At 44.7% G+C, this 22664-nt stretch overlaps 1 long non-coding RNA gene across 1 annotated transcript in view; it reads right to left on the bottom strand.

Moving 5' to 3' along the window:
• Positions 1–734: 734 nt before the first annotated feature.
• LOC132828736 (uncharacterized) overlaps positions 735–22664 on the bottom strand; it is a 23224-nt gene continuing 1294 nt past the window's right edge. Inside the window, exons 2-5 of the long non-coding RNA XR_009646149.1 lie at positions 13325–13483; positions 12373–12443; positions 9998–10152; positions 735–1037 (exon numbers count right to left, since the gene is read on the bottom strand). This is a non-coding gene — a long non-coding RNA (uncharacterized LOC132828736). The remainder of the gene's footprint in view (positions 1038–9997; positions 10153–12372; positions 12444–13324; positions 13484–22664) is intronic.

Below are 22664 nucleotides of genomic sequence, written 5' to 3'. Positions count from 1 at the left end.
AAATCGTGATACATTTTTAAGTTTACCAAACTTTGCAGATTTGAATTTATGAAGTTCAACTCCCTCATCTTGGCTGCTCTGGAAAGCGAATGTCTCATTAGCCTTACAGGTTGGAAAAAACACAAACTCTCAAAGTTAGAAATGGTTCAAGTGTGAGTGAGAAAAGCATGCTTCTGTAAATTACATTCACTGACTGAAGGGTTCAAAGGACACAGAGACAGAGAGAGAGAGACAGGAGGGAAGCTGGTGGAAAGATTAACCCTTGATTGGCTGATTTGAGTGAGCACTGACATGTCATGGATTGAATGGTATCTCCTGGAGCTTGGGATTTGGGAAGGTTATGAATTTAATTTGCATTCTGAGAATCGAAGATGACGTTGAAAGAAAAAGGACAATGATTCTGGACATGTTGGCTGAGCTAGGTTACATCGTGACCTTTCCACATAGTTTAGACTGGTCTCTTGTTATGATCTACTAGCCAAAACAAATCGACCATTTCACCTGGCTGGTTTAAGGTTTCCCACTCTGATGTGGATGTAACAACCACTCAAATGTACAGAGCTGTCAATGAGTTTCTCTTCCATGGCTCTCTTCCTCTGCAAACTTTCGCCATCTTATTGCTGCTTAATGCATGTGGCATTTTTGTAATTTTAATCCCAATTTCTGTATGAAGACAGCTTGTTTACAGCAATAAGGGGTGAAATAATCAAATGATTAACTTGACACCCAGAAGGTTGCTTCCAACATCAGAGTTTATTGAAATTACACTGGTAGGAAGAAACCCTCTGAAAATCTGGATACCTTCACCGAACAAAGGAAAACATACATTTGTTTCATCCCCCCACCTTCAACATTTACAAACAATTATTAATTACATTCACATTCAATTTAGCTTATCATATGACTGACAAGAGATGGCCAGGCATTTGGTCAACCCCTGATCCTCCATGGTCTCATGATGTTTTGAAGTCTCGCTTATCTCTTCTTGGGGCTTCTCACAATGGACACTGTTCAAGTACATTGGCAGCTTCAAATTTCTGGGAAGCAATTAATGGGATACTTGCTTATCATTTGAGGACCTTTTAAATTCCTTATTCACCTCATTACAGAAATTATAAAATAATATTGCTTTTAATTAATTGTTACAATACCAGCTCCAGCCAAGTTACATGGTCACATCTAATGTTAGAATTTTAGCTAGTTGGGAGCAGTATCTTTTCTTTCAAACTGTAATTACTCGTCATCCCGATCTTTATCCTTTTGTGCCTTCCAACGTGTTCATTCACCCACACTCTAGGGTCCGCTCATTTCAGTATCTATTATTCATCTATCGCTGACATTATATGGGGGCTGCTTTTACTGTCAGAGACTGGTTTGCTCTCAATTGTATTTGAATCTTCACCTCTAAAGCATTTTTTAATAGTTTAATCTATAACTACCCCAGAAGCTTTGTCTATGATTATTTGAAGGATCTTAACTATTAGTATTTTAGACAGAGTCACTAATTAAATGTTCTGTATTTCATCTGCATAAATGACTGCACATTCTATTCCAGTTCTGTTACCTTAGGTCTACAGAGCTACTATTGTACTTGTGAAGACTACAAAAAGCAAATATTTTCCCAAGGTCCCTAAACTACTATCAGCCATGTTCCATGACATTAGGCATGGGCAGCTCTTCACCATCTTGTGCTACTTAGTCACGGGCAGCCCAAACATCCGCCTACCTATGTGGGGAAAAAAATCATATAAATCATCTTTGTTAAAACTATGATGCATCAAGTTTTTATCATATTTCCAAGGTCAATTATTTTCCTTTGGAGGGTTCTTTGAAATCAAGGGTTATGGAGATAAGGCAGGAACAGGATAATGATTGAGGATGATCAACCATGATCATAATGAATGGTGGTACAGGCTCAAAGGGCAGAATGGCCTACTCCTGCATCTACTGTCCATCTCTGTACAACCATCATCCTTTCCTCCAGCAGTGCAAGAAAATAACAGTTTCTTCACCACTATTCAGCCCATTGAATCCACACTGATCCTCTGAAGACCATCCCACCCAAACCTACCCGCTCTCACTCTCCACCTGTAATCTAGAATTTACCATGACTCACCCATCTAGCCTGCACATCCCCAGACATTATGGCCAATTTAGCAGAACCAATTCACCTAATCGGCACATGTTTGCACTGCAGGAAGAAACCCATGCAGACATGGGGAGAATGTGCTAACTCCACACAGACTGACGCCCAAGGGCGGAATTAAACCCAGGGATAACACAGCATGCCATCGTATACACTGTTTGTTCAAGGCAGATGGGGTTGCACCTGGACTGGAATGGGACCAATATGTATTTGAGGTTTACGTTTCCTATTAGGAGTATATAAATTAATTTAGTCAGTGGAGGAGTCCACAGAGAGCATTCAAAACGGTTAGAAGGGGGTAAAAAGTGAGAATAAAGGAAGGTATAGACTTTACAGACCAATTAATGCCCAAGCAAGATTAACAAGGTTAAATGGTATTTATACCAATGCTCGGAATCAGACGGAACAGGCAGTTGAATCAAGGACAGCAATAAAAACGTGGGGACATGCCATCAGAGAAATAGTTGAAAGAGGAACACAATTAACAATCAATATCCAATGATACAGGATTGTCACGTGAGACAGAAAGTGTCAAAAGAATAAAAGCATGGACTTTCTAAACGGTGAGAAAATTCATAAAGCAAAAGTACAAAGGGATCTGGGAGAGCTTGTCGAGGATTCTCTAAAGGTAAACATGCATGTTGAGTCCGTGATTAAGAAAGTGAATGCAATGTTGTCATTTATCTCAAGAGGGTTGGAATATAAAAGCATTGTTGTGTTACTGAGGCTTCATAAAGCGCTGGTTAGGCCCCATTTGGAGTACTGTGTCCAGTTTGGGTCCCCACACCTCACGAAGGACATACTGGCACTGGAACGTGTCCAGCAGAGATTCACACGGATGATCCCTGGATGGTTGGCCTAACATACGAGGAACAGCTGAGGATCCTGGGATTGTATTCATTGGAGCTTAGAAGATTGAGGGGAGACTTAATAGAAACTTACAAGATAATACATGGCTTGGAAAGGGTGGACGCGAGGAAATTGTTTCCGTTAGGCGAGGAGACTAGGACCCGTGGACACAGCCTTAAAATTAGAGGGTACAAATTCAGAACAGAAATGCGGAGACATTTCTTCAGCCAGAGAGTGGTGGGCCTGTGGAATTCATTGCCACAGAGTGCAGTGGAGGCTGGGACACTAAATGTCTTCAAGGCAGAGATTGATTAATTCTTGATGTCACAAGGAATTAAGGGCAATGGGGAGAATGCGGGTAAGTGGAGTTGAAATGCCCATCAGCCATGATTGAATGGCGGAGTGGACTCGATAGGCCGAATGGCCTTATTTCCACTCCTATGTCTGATGGTTCTCATTTTTGTTCAGGAGATCTTTTACAAAAGTAAGGAGGGATGATACATTAGAAAACTTGTCAAATGAACCTGTATGGACAGAACTCAGAAACAAAACAGAAAAACGAATCAGATTGCTGAGAGTGCACTATAGACACACCATTGCTCCAAGAGATATAGATGAGCAAGTTGGCGAACTTCAGGGAAGCAATAGCATTGTGATACAACAGAAAATCACTTTCCCATTGTGTGAACTTTACACAAATTCTTTTAAGAAATGCAGAAAAGAGAGAGTGTTTTTTAAGCCAGTATGGTGAAGCCCCTACAAGGGAGAGGGAGGTCCTACAGTGACAAAGCCAGGCAAGTGGTTGAAGTCGAGCAGCATTTTTCAGACAGTCACCATGATCCCTTCAGATGCAAGGTTGTTATGGAAAAGGACTAGAATGGGCCAGAAATCGAAGTTCTAAATCAACAGAATTTAATGAGATCAGATATGATTTGGTCAGAGTGAGGTATGAACAGATATTTTCAGGTAAATCTGTCTCTCACTAGTGGGAAGCAATCACAAAGGAAATATGTAGAGCACAGGGCCAGTGTGTTTCCATAAATGAGAAGGGTGGGACCATCAGATCATATGAACCTTACAAATTGAGAGATATACAGCATTGGGTCTGGGTCTGATAGTCTTCAGAGGTTTGGTGCAGACTCGAGATCTCAATTGACTTCTTTCTGCACTACTGGGATTTTATACAGAGGAACCTCAATTATCCAAAAATCAGATTATCTTAAGGAGATCGAGGTCCCAATAGAAATATTTCATCAAAGACGTGTTTCCAACAGTGATCGCATCTTTTGTTTATAGTGATTAAACAGACACCGTCTCCAAATGACTGACTGCCTGCCCTCTTTCTTCCCACACTTTCCCTGGAGTTGTACAGAGGGGTGTACCCTACTACCCCCCCCCCCGCAACCCCCTTTCCCTGTGGCTGTGTATACACACTATTTGGAGACTTACCCCACAAAGGCAACTGCAGCAGCAGCAGCAGTCTTGTTGTTGGTGTCCAGTCTGGCTGCTCTGAAGGGAGGGTGTGGGCACACAGGAGGCGGTTTTGGGCGGGTTGGGGGAACGGGGAATTAATGGCTTTTGAGACAAAATAGCAGGGTGTTTGCAAAGATTTTCAATACCACTCTGGCCACAAGAGAGGTGCTACATGACTGAATGACAACCAAAATGCTACTTTTATTCAAGAGGAGAATGAGGAATAAGCGAAGAAAAGACAGTCAAATTAACCTTGATGGTAAGGAAAATATTGAAAACAATTCTGAGGGACAGAACTATTTTGCATTAGCAGAGGCAAAGATTGATCAAGAACAGTCTGCATGGTTTTGGTTTAGAGAGGTTACAGCTGGTCAACTTGAATCAAATTTTTGAACATCAGCAAGACTTTTCATAAGGTCCCACAAGGGAGATCGATTGCCAAGGCAAGGGCTCATGGGGGTCCATTGAAACTTTGCAAAATCAGATCAAAAATAATAAGTTAGGCATTAATTCATTGAAATTCACAACAGCTTGAGGGGCCTTTATAGGGTAGATTATCCATCAGTGAGTGAATCTTGAACTGGAGGACATTGTTACAGAGTAAGAAACAGTAAATTATCACTGAGATGTGAAGAAATTTCACATGCGAAATGAATTCCTGGAATGGTCTACCCAAGAGAATTGTGAAGGTTATAACAAAGTTTTCATACAGAAGACAGATAGATTATTGAAATATCGAGGAGTTGTTGGTGATCAGGGTCGTCATTGAATGAGAAATTGAGGCAGAGGACAGATCGCCACGACCTTTGAGAATGGTCAGTCAGGCTTGAATGTGCAAAGTTAAAAATCACACAACACCAGGTTGATTTGGAAGCACTAGCTTTCTGAGCACTGCTCCTTCATCAGGTGGCTGTGGAGCAGGATCATAAGACAGAATTTATAGCAAAAACTGACAGTGTTATGCAACTGAAACAATTAATTGAACGAACCCAGATTGCTATTAAGTTTTACATATTTTATAGTGGATTGCAGGTTTTGGTTCGTTAATACCTAAATCCCTGAAATTGTTTTAAGTGACATTCGAGATAATTGAAGGTTTTATGAAAAAAAAGACATTTCAGCTCATACACCGATTAGGCAAGGATGACCCATGGCATTGTTGATTGGCGAGAACAAGCAGACACTATGAATGAATGGACACCATGCAACAATCACCAGACAGGAGTGTTCCCTCCCAGCAGGGGAATACTTCAGCAGTCAGGGACATTCGACCTCAGATATTCGGTAGACCACCCTCGAAGGCAGACTTCGGGACAGGCAACAACACAGACTGGCTAACAACCAAGTTCAGTACCCATGGGGTTGGCTCAACCGGTACCTTGGATTCATGTTGCAATATGGGCGATCTCATGACGACACATACACAGACACACAGACACACACACACACACACACACACACACACACACACACACACACGTTGTCCTGTCTCGCTATCCTTGTATCAGTTGAAGCAACCGCTCAGAGAGACAATATATGATTTTACCTCCTTTATCTTTACTCCAAGCCCTATAGGGAGAGAGAATGATCACCCATGCGCACAAGACAGGAGTTCTGTCTACTCTGGAACAGCAGTTCCTTAATGAATTATATAGTCATTTACAGGGAGGAGCATTCAGATAAGGCAACGTAGATATTGATTGGGTGACCGTTACAATCAGCAAGTGTCAATTGTAAAGATTGCTTTTACACAATGAATGTTCTTAACCTTCTTAACTGGCTTCACATAATGAATACTTTTCATCTTGTTAATTGACTTTATACACTGAATGTTTCTTCATTTTGTTAAATGGCTTTATATAATGAATAGAACATAGAAACATAGAAAAATACAGCGCAGTACAGGCCCTTCGGCCCTCGATGTTGCGCCGATCCAAGCCCACCTAATCTACATTAGCCCACTTTCCTCCATATGTCTATCCAATGCCCTTTTTAATGCCCATAAAGAGGGAGAGTCCACCACTGTTACTGGCAGGGCATTCCATGAACTCATGACTCGCTGAGTAAAGAATCTACCCCTAACATTAGTCCTACACCTACCACCCCTTAATTTAAAGCTATGCCCCCTCGTAATAGCTCACTCCACACGTGAAAAAAGGTTCTCATGGTCAACCCTATCTAAACCCCTAATCATCTTGTACACCTCTATCAAGTCACCCCTAAACCTTCTTTTCTCCAATGAGAACAGCCCCAAGTGCCTCAGCCTTTCCTCAAATGATCTTCCTACCATACCAGGCAACATCCTGGAAAACCTCCTCTGCACCCGTTCCAGTGCCTCCACATCCTTCTTATAGTATGGCAACCAAAACTGCACACAATACTCCAGATGTGGCCGCACCAGAGTCTTATACAACTGCAACATGACCTCAGGACTCCGGAACTCAATTCCTCTCCCAATAAAGCCCACTACACCATATGCCTTCCTCACAGCACTATTTACCTGGGTGGCAACTTTCAGAGATCTGTGCACATGGACACCAAGATCCCTCTGCTCATCCACACTACCAAGTATCCGACCATTAGCCCAGTACTCCATCTTCTTGTTACTCTTACTAAAGTGAATCACTTCACACTTAGCTACATTGAACTCCATTTGCCACCTTTCTGCCCAGCTCTGCAGCTTATCGATATCCCGCTGTAACCTGCCACATCCTTCCTCACTGTCAACAACTCCACCGACTTTCGTATCATCCGCAAACTTGCTCATCCAGCCTTCTAGCCCCTCCTCCAGATCATTTATAAAAATGACAAACAGCAATGGTCCCAAAACAGATCCTTGCGGAACACCGCTGGTAACTGCACTCCAAGATGAACCTATACCATCAACTACTACCCTGTCTTCTTCCAGCCAGCCAATTCCTAATCCAAACCTCCAACTCACCCTCAATGCCATACCTCCGTATTTTTTGCAGTAGCCGACCATGGGGAACCTTATCAAACGCCTTACTAAAATCCATATACACCACATCTATCGCTTTACCCTCATCCACCTCCTTAGTCACCTTCTCAAAGAAATCAATAAGGTTTGTGAGGCACGACCTGCCCTTCACAAAACCATGCTGATTATCCTTGATCACATTATTCCTATCCAGATGTTCATAAATCCTATCCCTTACAATTCTCTCTAAGACTTTGCCCACAACAGAGGCAAGACTCACCGGCCTATAGTTACTAGGGTTATCCCTACTCCCCTTCTTGAACAAAGGAACCACATTTGCTATCCTCCAGTCTTCTGGCACTATTCCTGTAGACAACAAGGACATAAAAATCAAGGCCAATGGATCTGCAATCTCCTCCCTTGCTTCGCAGAGAATCCTAGGGTAAATGCCATCAGGCCCAGGGGTCTTATCTATATTCACCCTTTCCAGAATTTCCAACACCTCTTCCCTACATATCGCAAAGCCATTCATTCTAATTAATTGCGACTCAATATTCACATCGGCATCAATGTCCTGTTCCTGAGTGAATACTGACAAAAAGTATTCATTCAGTGTCTCCCCAATCTCCTCAGCCTCCACACACAACTTCCCACTACTATCCTAGACAGAACCTATTCCTACCCTAGCCAGTCTTTTATTCCTGACATACCTATAGAAAGCCTTTGGGTTTTCCCTAATCCTACCAACCAAGGACTTTTCATGTCCCCTCCTTGCTGCTCTTAGATCCTTCCTGGCTACCTTATAACTCTCAATCGCCCCAATTGAACCTTCACGCCTCATCTTTACATAGGCCGCCCTCTTCCCTTTAACAAGGGATTCCAATTCCTTATTAAACCACGGCTCCCTCACACGACCCTTTCCTCCCTGCCTGACAGGTACATACTTATCAAGGACACTCAATAGTTGCTCCTTGAACAAGCTCCACATATCGATTGCACCCTTCCCTTGAAGCCTACTTTTCCAAGCCACGCCAAGTCACTGTCCCCAAAGTGCTCAACTACCTCCAATTCTAATACCTGGCCTGGTTCGTTACCCAGAACTCTTCTCCTGAATCATCCTCACAATCCTTTCTTCTACGTCTCTAGGACTATTAGGAGGCCTGTAGAAAACTCCTAACAGGGTGACCTCACCTTTCCTATTTCTAAGCTCAACCCAAACTACCTCAGACGGCAAGTCTTTATCCATCGTCCTTTCCACTGCTCTAATACTATCTTTGACAAGCAAAGCCACACCTCCCCCTCTTTTACCCCCACCTCTGACCCTACTAAAACATTTAAACCCTGGAACCTGCAACAACCAATCCTGTCCCTGTTCTACCCATGTCTCCACAATAGCCACAACATCGAACTCCCAGGTACCAATCCATGCTGCAAGTTCACCTACCTTATTTCGTATACTTCTCGCATTGAAGTATACACACTTCAAGCCACCTTCTGGTTTACAGGCACCCTCCTTCGAGATTGGTGCCATGTTCCTAACCTCCCTACACTCCAGGTCCTGCACCCTAAAGCTACAGTCTAGGTTCCCATGCCCCTGCAGAGTTAGTTTAAACCCCCCAAAGGAACACTAGCCAACCTCCTCCCAAGGATACTGGTGCCCCTCAGGTTCAGGTGTAGACCATCCTGTTTATAGGAGGTCCCACCTTCCCCAGAAAGAACCCCAGTTATCCAGAAACCGGAATCCCTCCCTCCTGCACCATCGCTGTAGCCACGCATTTAACTGCTCTCTCTCCCTATTCCTCGACTCTCTATCACGTGGCACAGGTAACAAACCAGAGACAACAACTCTGTTTGTTCCAACTTTGAGCTTCCAACCTAGCTCCCTGAAAGCCTGCCTAACATCCTCATCCCTCTTCCTATCTATGTCGTTCGTGCCAATGTGGACCATGACTTCGGGCTGGTCCCCCTCCCCCTTAAGGACCCGGAAAACATGATCAGAGACATCACATACCTTTGCACCTGGGAGGCAACATACCAAACGTGAGTCTCTCTCGCCCCCACAAAACCACCTGTGCCCCGAACTGTCGAGTCTCCAATAACAATTGCTCTGTTCTTCTCCTCACTTCCCTTCTGAGCAACGGGGAGAGGCTCCGTGCCAGAGGTCTGAACCCCATTGCTTACCCCTGGTAAGTCGTCCCCCCAATAAGTATCCAAAACAGTATACTTGTTATTGAGGGGAACGGCCGCAGGGGGTCCCTGCACTGGCTGCTTCCTCCAAGACCCCCTCACTGTCACCCATCTGTCTGCAATCTTTGGAGTTACTACTCCCCTAAAGCTCTGATCCATGACCACGTCTGCCTCCCGAATGATCCTAAGTTCATCCAACTCCAGCTCCAGTTTCCTAAGACGGTCTTGGAGGAGCTGGAGATGGGTGCACTTCCTGCAAGTGTAATCAGCAGGGACGACCATGGCATCCCTCACCTCAAACATGTTGCAAGAGAAACATTGCACTGCCTTCACTGCCATCCCTCTAAAAGTAACCTTAAAAAAACTAGGTCTAAACATTAGAACAAGTAAAATGCAGCACTTACCTTCTTACCACAGTGGGTCTTATTATTAGGTTAGAGGAGGGCGGCGAGTGGGAGGCTCTACCTTTGTAGTGCCTCGGGTTCTTCTCCTGCGCGCCTTTATTGTAGCTTGCGCTACACCAGCTTCCAGGTCTGCTCCGCGCTTTTTCTAAAAAAAACTTTCAAATTTAAACCGTTAAACAAACGTCACCGAGCCTTCAAGCAGCCACTGCCAAACAGCCCTTTCTGCCAACAGAATCATCAGGACCTAACCTCCATCTCCCAGACCATATACAACCTCACCGCCTCAGGTGTTCTCCCACCCACAATTTCTAACCTTAGTTCAGAATCCCACACCACCTGGTTCTACCTCCTACCCAAGATCCCCAAGCCTGACTACCGCGGCTGACCCATCGTCTCAGCTTGCTCTTGCACCACCGAATTCATCTCTACATACCTCCATACTGTCCTAAACATCACCCCCCACCTTCCCCCACCCACACTCTCCACATATAATCAGGATACCACCCACCTCCTCCAAGACTTCAGATTCCATGGCTCCTAATGCCTCATCTTCCCATGGACATCCAGTCCACATACACTTCCATCTGCCGTGATCAAAGCCTCCAAGCCCTCAGTTTCTTCCTCTCCCGCCTTCCCGATCAGGACCCTTCCATTGACGCACTAATTCATTTCGCTGAACTGGTCCTCACTCTTAATAATTTCTCCTTTAAATCCTCCCACTACCTCCAGATGAAAGGGGTAGCCGTGGACACTCGCTTGGGTCCCAGCTACGCCTGCCTCTTTGTTGCCTACGTAGAACAGTCCATCTTCCAGAGTTATTCCTGCATCACTCCCCACCTTTTCCTCTGCTACACTGAAGACTGTATCAGTGCGACCTCGTGCTCCCACAAGGAGGTTGAACAGTTCAGTTTATCAACTTCACTAACACATTTGACACTGATCTTAAATTCACCGGACCTTCTCAGACACCTTCATCCCATTCCTGGATGTCTCCACCTCCATCAATTGTGTCCAACTCACCGGCATTTTCTACAAACCCACTCACTCCCAAAGCTACCAGAATGACACCTCCTCCGACCCTGCCTCCTGTTAAAAAAAAACTGCTATTCCTTATTTCCAATTCCTCCGCCTTCACTACATCTGCTCCCAGGAGGACCAGTTTCACTACAGAACACACTAGATGGCTTCCTTTTGAAAGACTACAATTTCCACTCCCAGATCGTTGATGATGCCCTCCAGCGCATCTCGTCCACATCCTGCACTCAAATCCCGCCCCTTCAACTGCAACAAGAACAGAAGTCCTCTCCCCGCCCCCCCCATCCACACCACCAAACTCCATATACATGGTACCATTCTCCACCATTTCCACCACCTGCACACAGATGCCACACCAGAGATATATTTCCACCCCCACCCATATCTACTTTCCATGAAGACCATTCTCTCTGCAACTTCCTTGTCAGGTCCATGCCTCAATCCCCCCACCTCCAATACAACCCACTCCCCTCCCAAATCTTCCCCTACCACCACAGGAAATGCAAGGCCTGCACTCACTCCTCCCCTCTTACCTCTGTCCAAGACCCCAAAGGATCCTTCCACATACATCAATGTCTCATCTTGACTTCCACACATCACTACCGTATTGTTACTCCTGATGCGATCTCTTCTACAGGGTGCCCACTCGCAAATCGCTTCAGAAAACATCTCTGGGACACCTGCACCAACCAATCCCACTGCCCTGTAGCCGAACACTTCGACTTCCCCTCCCACTCGGCCAAGAGCCTGGGCCTCCTCCAGTGCCACACTCTTATAATCAGACACCTGGAGGAAAAATGCCTCATCTTCTGCCTTGAGACCCTCCAACCATATGGCATCAATGTGGATTTCACCAGTTTCTTCACTTCCCCTCCCCACCTTATACCAGTTACAGCCTTCTAGCTAGGCACCATCAAGACCCGTCCATCTTCCTTCCAACCCGCCCCTGCTATTCCACCCTCCTCCCTGACCTATGCCTATTACCTCCACCTCCATCCACCTATCACACTCAGCTACCTTCTCCCCAGCCTCACCCCACCCCCAATAATCTCCCCACCCAAGGCTCACAGCCTCATTCCTGATGAAGGGCTTTTGCTTGAAACGTTGATATTCCTGCTTCTCGGATGCTACCTGGCTTGCTGTGCTTTTCCAACACCACACTCCCGACTCTAATCTCCAGCACCTGCAGCCCTCACTTTTGCCTTTACATAATGGATGCTTTTTCACCTTGTGAAAGCACTACAGTTGCCCCCAGCACCTCATTGTTTACTTTTAGTTCTTATTTGATCCAAGCTGAGCCTTCGTCTCACACACACCCCTTATTTTAATTATTTCCTTACCTGCTCATACCTTATGCACATTCTCAACGCAGACTCCCTCTCGTATACACCATCATACTCTTGCACATACTCTACCAAACACACAAAAACAAAAGTCTGTGGGGTGAATTTGCATTTGCAGACATGTTCTATTTCACTCAAAACACATACAACCGTCAGGTAGTCAAACCATGTAATATTTATTAATTCCTACTTTGGAAGTAGAACCAGTCTGACTCAAGATTGGGATACAGACCCTAACCTTAAATGTATTGGCTGAGCCAAAATGTTTTACAAAACCTAAAGTTATCCCAAGAAAGTGACTTGAAAGTAGGACTGGGATTTACAGATTAATGAACCAAACCCAACAACCAATCTTAAAATATTGGGCGGCATGGTGGCACAGTGGTTAGCACTGCTGCCTCACAGCGCCAGGGACTTGGGTTCAATTCCCGCCTCAGGCGACTGACTGTGTGGAGTTTGCACGTTCTCCCCGTGTCTGCGTGGGTTTCCTCCGGGTGCTCCGGTTTCCTCCCACAGTCCAAAGATGTGCGGGCCAGGTGAATTGGCAATGCTAAATTGCCCGTAGTGTTAGGTTAGGGGTAAATGTAGGGGTATGGGTGGGTTGCGCTTTGGCGGGTCGGTGTGGACTTGTTTGGCCGAAGGGCCTGTTTCCACATTGTAAGTAATCTAATCTAATCTAAACTAAAAGATTTGACAGCAATCTAGGTTTATTCAAATATCACATCAGTTGCAAAACACTTTAACCTTTTGCGATGAATTCTGTGCCTTACAATCTTATACTGCACAACCACCTGACAAAGGAGCAGTGCTTCAAAAGTTCGTGCTTCCAAATAAATCCTTTGGACTATAACCTGGTGTCGTGCGATTTTTTAACATTGTACACACAATTCAAGATTGGAACTCATGATGTGGAGGTGCCAAAGATTATTACTTGTAAGATCACACTTACCCCATCACAAAACAAAGTTCCTACTCCCTTTGATGAAAAGGGCACTGCTTGCCACTGGCCACTCGGGTGTTTCTTTTCTTCCTGACGGTGGAAACTGAATCAAGATTCTTGCCCCTTGTGTCTTTCACTGTCTCACACACCTGCACACAAACATGGGTGCTGGGGAAAAATTAAAAAAAAACAGGAGTGTCAGAGGTTGTGTTCACCGAGAGCTGGCTCGGAGGGAGCTGGATCAGTGTTCAAGGACTTTCCACGTGTACATAAAGGGGGACCTGGTGACGGTCTTGTGGAGTTATTTCACTGGTGATGAGAGTAAAGCATAACCCTGGAAAAAAAAGAAAAAACAACAAAGCTACTACACCACCCTTTGTTTATATCTATCAAGGGTTAGATGCATTAGTCAGGGGTAGTAGGGGAAGATGTTTGGGTGCAATATTCTTCCGAGGGTCGGTGTGGATTTGTTGGGCCGAATGGCCTATTTCCACATTGTAGGGAATCTGAATTGTCTGTGCAAAATCTTTATGGGAGTGTTGCGGAACAAAAGACCTTGGAGTGCATAGCTCCTTGAAAGTGGAGTTGCAGGTAGATAGGACAGTGAATAAGGCATTTGGTATGTTTTCCTTTACTGGTCAGAGTATGGAGCATAGGAATTGGGAGGTCATGGTTCAGCTATATAGGATGTTGGTTACGCCATTTTTGGAATATTGCGTGCAATTCTGGTCTCCTTCCTATCGGTAGGATGTTGCCAAACTTGAATAGGTTCAGAAAAGATTGACAAAGATATTGCCAGGGTTGGAGGATTTGAGTTTTAGGGAGAGGCTGAATAGGATGGGGTTGTTTCCCCTGAAGCTGGAGGCTGAGGGGGGACCTTACAGAGGTTTATAAGGTCATGAGGGGCATGAACGTCTCTTCCTTGGTGTGGGGGAGTCCAGAACTAGGGGTCATAGGATGAGGGTGAGAGGGGAAAGATATAAAAGGTACTTTTTTCACACAGAGGGTGGGTGTATGGAAAGAGTTGCCAGAGGAAGTGGTGGAGGCTGGTACAATTGCGACATTTAAAAGGCATCTTGATAAGTACAGGGGAACCTTGATTATCTGAAGGAGACCGAGCTCCCGATAGAAACATGATATCAAAGACTTGTTTTCAACTGCGATCACGTCTTTTGTTTACAGCGACTAAGTAGGCACTGTCTCCAAATGACTGACCTCCCGCCCTCCCTCTCCCTACACTATCTCTTCCCCCTGCTTCGCAGGAATAATCACTCCAACATTGTCCTGTGCAGGGCAAACATGGAACTGGTCAAAATTTTGCAATAAAAAGTGGTGTGCACTGTTTGGAGACTTACCCCCCCAAAAGGCAGCTGCAGCAGTTTTGTTGGTGCACAGTCTGGATGCCCCAGAGAGGGGCCGGAGGTGGTGGTGGGGGGAACTGTGTTTGGGGGGAAAGAGGGGGGGAGGGAGGGGGCTCGTGCACTTGGTGCTGGGGAGCAGAAGCAGGGCGAGACAAGTTTTGGCGGCCGTGCTGCATGGGAGGGGCAGGGTGTCACACACTGTGCACTGATGCTAGTCTCCTGAACAGAGAGCAACTTTTAAAATTCCAAGCCGCAGAGGAAAGGCACTTAATTGATTTTCCAAATAATCAATTATCCAAACAAAATAGTACCCACCCATCTCGTTCGCATAATTGAGGTTCCACTATATATGATGAGGAAGGGTTGAGAGGGATATGGGCCAGTGCTGGCAAACTGCACTCTATTGGGTTGGGATAGTTGATCGGCATAGACAAGTTGGACTGAAGGGTGTTTTCATGTTGTACATCTCTATGACTATGAAATCAGTCACTATTCCCTCTTCTGCATTTCTGAAGGAAAGTCAGTGTACTCAAAGTCTGCGAAAAGATTTGTAGCAGGGGTGCTCGTTGTTGTGGTTCTGTTCGCCGAGCTGGGAATTGGTGTTGCAGACGTTTCGTCCCCTGTCTAGGTGACATCCTCAGTGCTTGGGAGCCTCCTATGAAGCACTTCTGTGATCTTTCCTACGGCATTCGTAGTGGTTTGAATTTGCCGCTTCGGGTTGTCAGTTCCAGCTGTCCGCTGCAGGAGCTGGAATATTGGGTCCAGGTCGATGTGCGTATTGATTGAATCTGTGGTTGAGTGCTATGCCTCTAGGAATTGCCTGGCTGTTTGGCTTATCCTAATACACTACTATTATAGGACAAGCCAAATAGAGAACAGCCAGGGAATTCCAAGAGGCATGGTACTCATCCACAGATTCGATCAATAGGCACATCGACCGGGACCCAATATACCAGCCACTGTCAGTTCCAGCTGTCCGCTGCAACCGGAAGCGGCAGATTCAAACCTCTACAAATGGCAGAGGAAAGATCACAGGAGTGCTTCACAGGAGGCTCCCAAGCACTGAGGATGTCACCCAGACAGAGGACGAAACGTCTGCAACTCAAATTCCCAGCTCGGCAAACAGAACCACAACAAAGTCAGTGTACTATCACGTGCAGGTGAAACAAATGTAGGTGGAAAGGCAAGTGATGACGAGTTTAGAGAGGGACAGAGACTGGTTTAATTGAGTGGAGTGGGCAAAAAAAACGGCAGATTAAATACTCAAGTAATAGTCAAATTCTTTTAACTATTTTTCAAGAGTTAAATTTAGGGGGTTGACTCTTACCTGGATATGACTTTTGAGGGGCTGACAATCGTGCAAGTTCAAATTCATACTGGATCATTAGCAGAAGCCCAACAGTGGCACAGTGGTTAGCACTGCTACCTCACAGCGCCAGGGACCCAGGTTCAACTCCCGCCTCTGGCAACTGTGTGGAGTTTGCACATTCTCACTGTAACTGCGTGGGTTGCCTCTGGGTGCTCCGGTTTCCTCCCACAGTCCAAAGATGTGCAGGTTAGGTGAATTGGTCATGCTAAATTGCCCATAGTGTTAGATGCATTAGTCAGGGGTCAATGTAGAGGAATGGGCCTGGGTGGGTTGCTCTGTGGGACCAAAGGGCCCATTTCCACATTGAAGAGAATCCAATCTAATCTCTTAACGAATAAAGAAAAATAAGCTTTGGGTTACGGTCATTCTGAAAACCCAAAGTGGGACAACAGCCGGTGGACTGAATACAGCAGTGGAGCAGAACAACCGGCAGACTGGAATCCTGGAGCTGAACATCGAACATTACAGCGCAGCACAGGCCCTTCAGCCATCGATGTTGTATCGACCGGTGGAACCAACCAATCTGAAGCCCAACTAACTATTTCATTCTCGTCCATATGCTTATGGAATGACCATTTGAAATGCCCTTAAAGATAGCAAGTCTACTACTGTGGCAGGCAGTGCACTCCACAGCCCTACTACTCTGAGTAAAGAAATAAAATCTGAGGTGCGTCCTATAACTTTCACCACTCTTTTGAAGCTATGTCCTCTCATGCCAGCAATCGCCATCTGAGGAAAAAGGTTCTCCCTATCCATCCTCCAAATTTGGAGGTGCCAGTGCTGGAAGGGGTGTACAAAGTTAAAAATCACAATACCAGGTTATAGTCCAACAGGTTTATTTGGAAGCACTAGCTTTCAGAGCACTGCTCCTTCATGCGGTAGCTATGGAACAAAAGCTGTACGAGCCCATGTAAGAATCTGCAAGTCCATTTTTTTTAAAAGATTAGAATCAGACTGAACATTGGGACACAGACAGCCTCATATCGAGCACCTCATTCACACCCTCAATACATTAACAATTAATATCATGTTGGCCTAGATAATGTTCACTTGAGAACGTAACTAAAATTTCTGCGATTTACATATGAAGGAACTGAAATCAGACCGTGCCCATTCTAACACATAAGCGACTTAAACAATCCAGGTCTTTTTCAACATATCATTTCAGTTACGTCACACTTTAAACATTTACTATAAATTCTGCATTGTGGTCCTGCTCCACTACTACCTGATGAAGGAGCAGCGCTCCGAAAGCTAGTGCTTCCAAATAAACCTGATGGACTATAACCTGGTGTTGTGATTTTTAACATTCTAGATCAGAGTGGTGCAAGAAAAGCACAGCAGCTCAGGCAGCATTCCAGCAGCAGGAAAATTGACGTTTCAGGCAAAAGTCAGTCATCAGGAATGAGGCCACAGCTATTCTTAAGGTCTCCTTTACTACCTTCACTAATGCCACCAGCTTAGCTTCGTTTACCACATCTTTGCCTTTAACAACCAGTAGTGTGGCTTTACTATATGGAAACCCCTATGGCCTCACCTCTTTTCCAATCTCTTGGGCTTCTTTTTAAACCTGCAGTAAATTCTTATTAGTGCTCCCTACTCTTGATTTCATAATGAGTGATCTCCCATTCTTCCAACTTCTATCCCTTACAAGATAAAATTCTTGTTGTGCTTCTGTTCGCCGAGCTGGAAGTTTTAGTTGCAAACGTTTCGTCCCCTGGCTAGGAGACATCATCAGTGCTTCGGAGCCTCCTGCGAAGCGCTTCTTTGATGTTTCTTCCGGTATTTATAGTGGTCTGTCCTTGCCGCTTCTGGGTGTCACTTTCAGCTGTCCGCTGTAGTGGATGGTATATTAGGAAACCAACCACTACAGCGGACAGCTGAAACTGACACCCAGAAGCGGCAAGGACAGACCACTATAAATACCGGAAGAAACATCAAAGAAGCACTTCGCAGGAGGCTCCAAAGCACTGATGATGTTGCCTAGCCAGGGGACGAAACGTTTGCAACAAAAACTTCCAGCTCGGCAAACAGAACCACAACAACGAGCACCCGAGCTACAAATCTTCGCACAAACCTTGAAGATAAAATTCTGGCCAGAGGCTTGTCTTATGCACCAAGATGTACTCATCTGCTAATTCTGCTGCCCTTCTCACTTCCTGAATTTTCTGTTCCTCCGCATGAACTCAGTCATAGAAAGGTACAGTACGGAAACAGACCCTTCGGTCCAACTCGTCCATGCCGACCAGATATTCCAATCCAATCTAATCCCATCTGCCAGAACCTGGTCCATATTCCTCCAAACCTTTCTATTCATATACCCATCCAAATGCCTCTTAAATGTTGCAACTTTATGAGCCTCCATGACTTCCTCTGGCTGCTCATTCCATACACTTACCACCTCAAAGTGTGTTTTTAAATTCCTCCAGCAAAATAATCTGAGTGCCTCAAAAGGTCCTATCTATTTTCAAAGCACACACCATCGATTAAGATGATTATGTTTCATTCTTTACAACTAGAGTCTGACCTGGTTCCTTCTTTGTATTTCTGAACCACTGTCTAAACACTGCTTCTGGTGTCAATTCACAAGCACTTAAAATAACCTATTTGACCTCTTCATGATCTCTTGACACTTCATCTGACAGCACAGCAAAAAGATTCTGTACTTAAAATTATACCTTCCCATCCTTCTCCCCATCTCGGTCTTCCTTGGGCTTCTCTACAAGTCAGTCCCACCTTGAATCCTGCCAAATAATTAGGAGAAAGTGAGGATTGCAGATGCTGAAGTACCAAAGTTGGAAAATGTGGTGCTGGAAAAAACAACAGGCCAGGCAGCATCCGAGGAGTAGGAGAATTGATGTTTTGGGCATAAGCCTGAAGGAGGGCTTATGCCCAAAATGTCGATTCTCCTGCTCGTCGGATGCTGCCTGGCCTGTTGTGTTTTTCCAGCACCACATTTTTCAATTCCCGCTAAATAATTCCCAAGAACAAACTGAATTCCTGGAACTGACACAGTTGATCAGTCCCACTAACTTTCCCTGTCTTGAGTTGGTACTTCAACCTGATCTTAAGTAGGGGATTGCTAAATTTCTGTCCATCTATCTCACAAATTACCATATTCTCAGGGAGCAGATCAGAAAAGAGTACATATTCACTCATTCCTTCCTATCAGCCACTGGTTAGATCTTGTATCTCAGAAGTTTAATGTCCTCCTCCTCCCCCATTCTTTCTGAATAAACTTGACCCACAGAGCGAATTCTTCACAGAGATCAGGTACGAACTCCATACCCAGCCCTTGCCTAGGCTGTCGACTCTTGCTGGTGTCTCCTTTACTACCTTCACTAATGCCACTGGCTTAGTTTCATTCACCAGATCTTTTCCCACAGTGCCTTTCCTTAATAACTAGCACTGTGACTTTACATGCCCCACTTTCCAGCAGCAAAAACACATTTTCCTTGTCCCCCTTCCGAAACCACCGGTGCTGTAACGGTCCGTATTTCTTTCCATACAGCAAAACACCTGAGGTCTTTCACCTCTTGTCCACCTTCTTTAACCAGTGGTAAACCCTCACCAGCGCTCGGTCTCATGGTGTACGAGCTCCCCTTCATCCAACTTCTCTCCCTCACAGGACAAAGGTCTGGCTGGAAGCTTGGCTTAGGCACCAAAATGCATTCATCTGCCAATTCTGCTGCCCTTCCCACTTTTTGAACCGACTGTTCCTCCACATGAATCCTTATCTCTGGGAATGAGTCTTTAAACTCCTTCAGCAGAAAAGATTATTGCAGAGCCTTAAAGATCCTATCTATTTTCAGAAAATACACCCATTTATCAAATTTGTTTCAAACTCAACACAAGTCTGACCTGGTTCCTCCTTTGTGTTTCTGAACCACTGTGTATAAGCTTCTTTTACAGATTCAAAACCAATTAAAATAGCCTCTTTAACCTTTTTAATAATCTTGTCACCTTATTTAACATGTGACAAATACCTCACTAGCTCTGCCTACCAATTTAATCTGAACTAGCACTACCCATAAATCCTCAGACAACTCCATTTGCCTAGCCAATTTTTAAAATTAAATAAAGGCTTCAACATCTTTCTCATCAAAATAAGAGTGTTTTGACATATTTGTCTATATCACTACCTTCATTTTTAATCTCCATCCTGTTAACTGACTAAGTCACGACATCCAGTTCAAATTGTCTTTTTGCTCAGCTAAGAACCTTCTCGCTTTCTTTCTATTTTTCTCTCCTTTTGTTTATCTTCTAACTCAATTTTTCTCAATTGCAATTTAAGTTTTTCTACTTCGACTACACTTGCCTGTTTCTCTGACACGTCAAAGTGTTTAAGTAACACCTTTATAATTTCAGCTTTACTTCTGCCCTTGGTTAAACCCGAAACTAATGTATGGCCTTTTTCTTTCTACAGTTTCTCTGAAAATTTGAGAATCGTCTTCAAATCCCAAAACCTCACACGCAATATTTAATCCACTTCTCTCACTTTCAATTTATAATCAAACACAAGTAACAGAAATTAAACAGATTGCCTCACCTACATTTTACTTAAAAGATCTAGGACACCAGGCTGCAAGGGTTTAAATCACAGATTTTTATTACCCCCAAATGTATTCAAATCAGTTGAAATCCAGGGCAGAGCCCACTAAACTGTAACGACATAGGGTAAAACTACCTGCTTAATTCAAACCAGCAACACGGAAAAGATTTACTCCATATAGTAATCTGTGAGATTAAGAGTCCAAAGACTGTTGTGGTTCTGCTCGCCGAGCTGGAAGTTTTTGCTGCAAACGTTTCGTTCCCTGGCTAGGGAACATCATCAGTGCTGTTGGAGCCTCATGTAAAGCGCTGCTTTGATGTTTCTTCTGGTATTTATATTGGTTTGTTCTTGCCGCTTCCGGGTGTCAGTTTCAGCTGCAGTGATTTGTACGTGGGGTCCAGGTTGATGTGTCTGTTGATGGACGTTCTTGCCGTTTCCGGGTGTCAGTTTCAGCTGTAGTGGTTTGTATATGGGGTCCAGGTCAATGTGTCTGTTGATGGAGCTTGGGGATGAATGCCATGCTTCTAGGAATTCTCTGGCTGTTCTCTGTCTGGCTTGTCCTATGATAGTGGTGTTTTCCCAGTCAAATTCATGTTGCTGGTTGTCTGAGTGTATGGCTACTAGGGATAGCTGGTCGTGTCGTTTTGTGGCTAGCTGATGTTCATGGATGCGGATTGTTAGCTGTCTTCCTGTTTGTCCTATATAGTGTTTTGTGCAGTCCTTGCATGGTATTTTGTAAACTACGTTAGTTTGGCTCATGCTGGGTATTGGGTCCTTTGTTCTAGTGAGTTGTTGTCTGAGCGTGGATGTTGGCTTGTGTGCTGTTATTAATCCTAAGGGTCACAGTAGTCTGGCTGTCAGTTCTGAGACGCTCCTGACGTATGGTAGAGTGGCTAGTCCTTTTGGTTGTGGCATGTCCTCGTTCCTTGGTCTATCTCTTAGGCCGAAAACACCACTATCATAGGACAAGCCAGACAGAGAACAGCCAGAGAATTCCTAGAAGCATGGCATTCATCCCCAAACTCCATCAACAGACACATTGACCTGGACCCCACATACAAATCACTGCAGCTGAAACTGACACCCGGAAGCGGCAAGAACAAACCAATATAAATACCGGAAGAAACATCAAAGCAGCGCTTCACATGAGGCTCCAACAGCACTGATGATGTTCCCTAGCCAGGGAACGAAACGTTTGCAGCAAAAACTTCCAGCTCAGCGAGCAGAACCACAACAACGGATACCTGAGCTACAAATCTTCAATCAGATTTTAAGTCCAAAGACTATTTAAAGTACAAATTAACAACTTTACTGCAAGGTTTGTAGCTCAGGTTGAGGTTTAGGGTGGAGCTCTGCTCGCTGAGTTTTTGTTTGAATACTAAAACAACCAACTTAAAAGACCCAGTACAACTCATGGACAAATCCAACATCATCTACAAAATTCCATGCAAGGACTGCCGCAGACACTACATAGGACAAACTGGAAGAAAGTTAGCCACTAGGATACACGAACACCAGCTAGCCACAAGACGACACAACCCTCTCTCACACATGGATGAAAAAAAAACCCACCAATTCGCCTGGGACAGGCTAAGCAAAAACATGCCAGATAATTCCTAGAGGCCTGGCACTCCAAATACAATGTCATAAATATCTACATAGATCTAGACACCATCTATCAACCCCTCAGAAAACAAACAGAAAATGACATCACCACAAACCCCAGGAACCCCATCCAGGAGAAAGATATAAATAGAAAGCAGGAGACAACAGCTTCCCTTCACTTGGAGCTCGCCTCTGATGATGTTACCGAGCCAGGTAATGAAATGTCTGGATATCAAACCTACAGCTCAGCGAGCAAACCTACACCCTAAACAACTTTAAGAAGTAAAGTACAGAGAATAATTAGAGTAAAAAATGAGGTCTGCAGATGCTGGAGATCACAGCTGCAAATGTGTTGCTGGTTAAAGCACAGCAGGCCAGGCAGCATCTCAGGAATAGAGAATTTGACGTTTCGAGCATAAGCCCTTCATCAGGAATGAGAGTGAGTAGCCAAGCAGGCTAAGA

This window comes from Hemiscyllium ocellatum, chromosome 27 (assembly GCF_020745735.1).
Source record: "Hemiscyllium ocellatum isolate sHemOce1 chromosome 27, sHemOce1.pat.X.cur, whole genome shotgun sequence".
Taxonomy (NCBI): domain Eukaryota; kingdom Metazoa; phylum Chordata; class Chondrichthyes; order Orectolobiformes; family Hemiscylliidae; genus Hemiscyllium; species Hemiscyllium ocellatum.
Note: the sequence above shows the minus strand (reverse complement) of the source record. Positions and strands in the feature narration are given on the sequence as shown.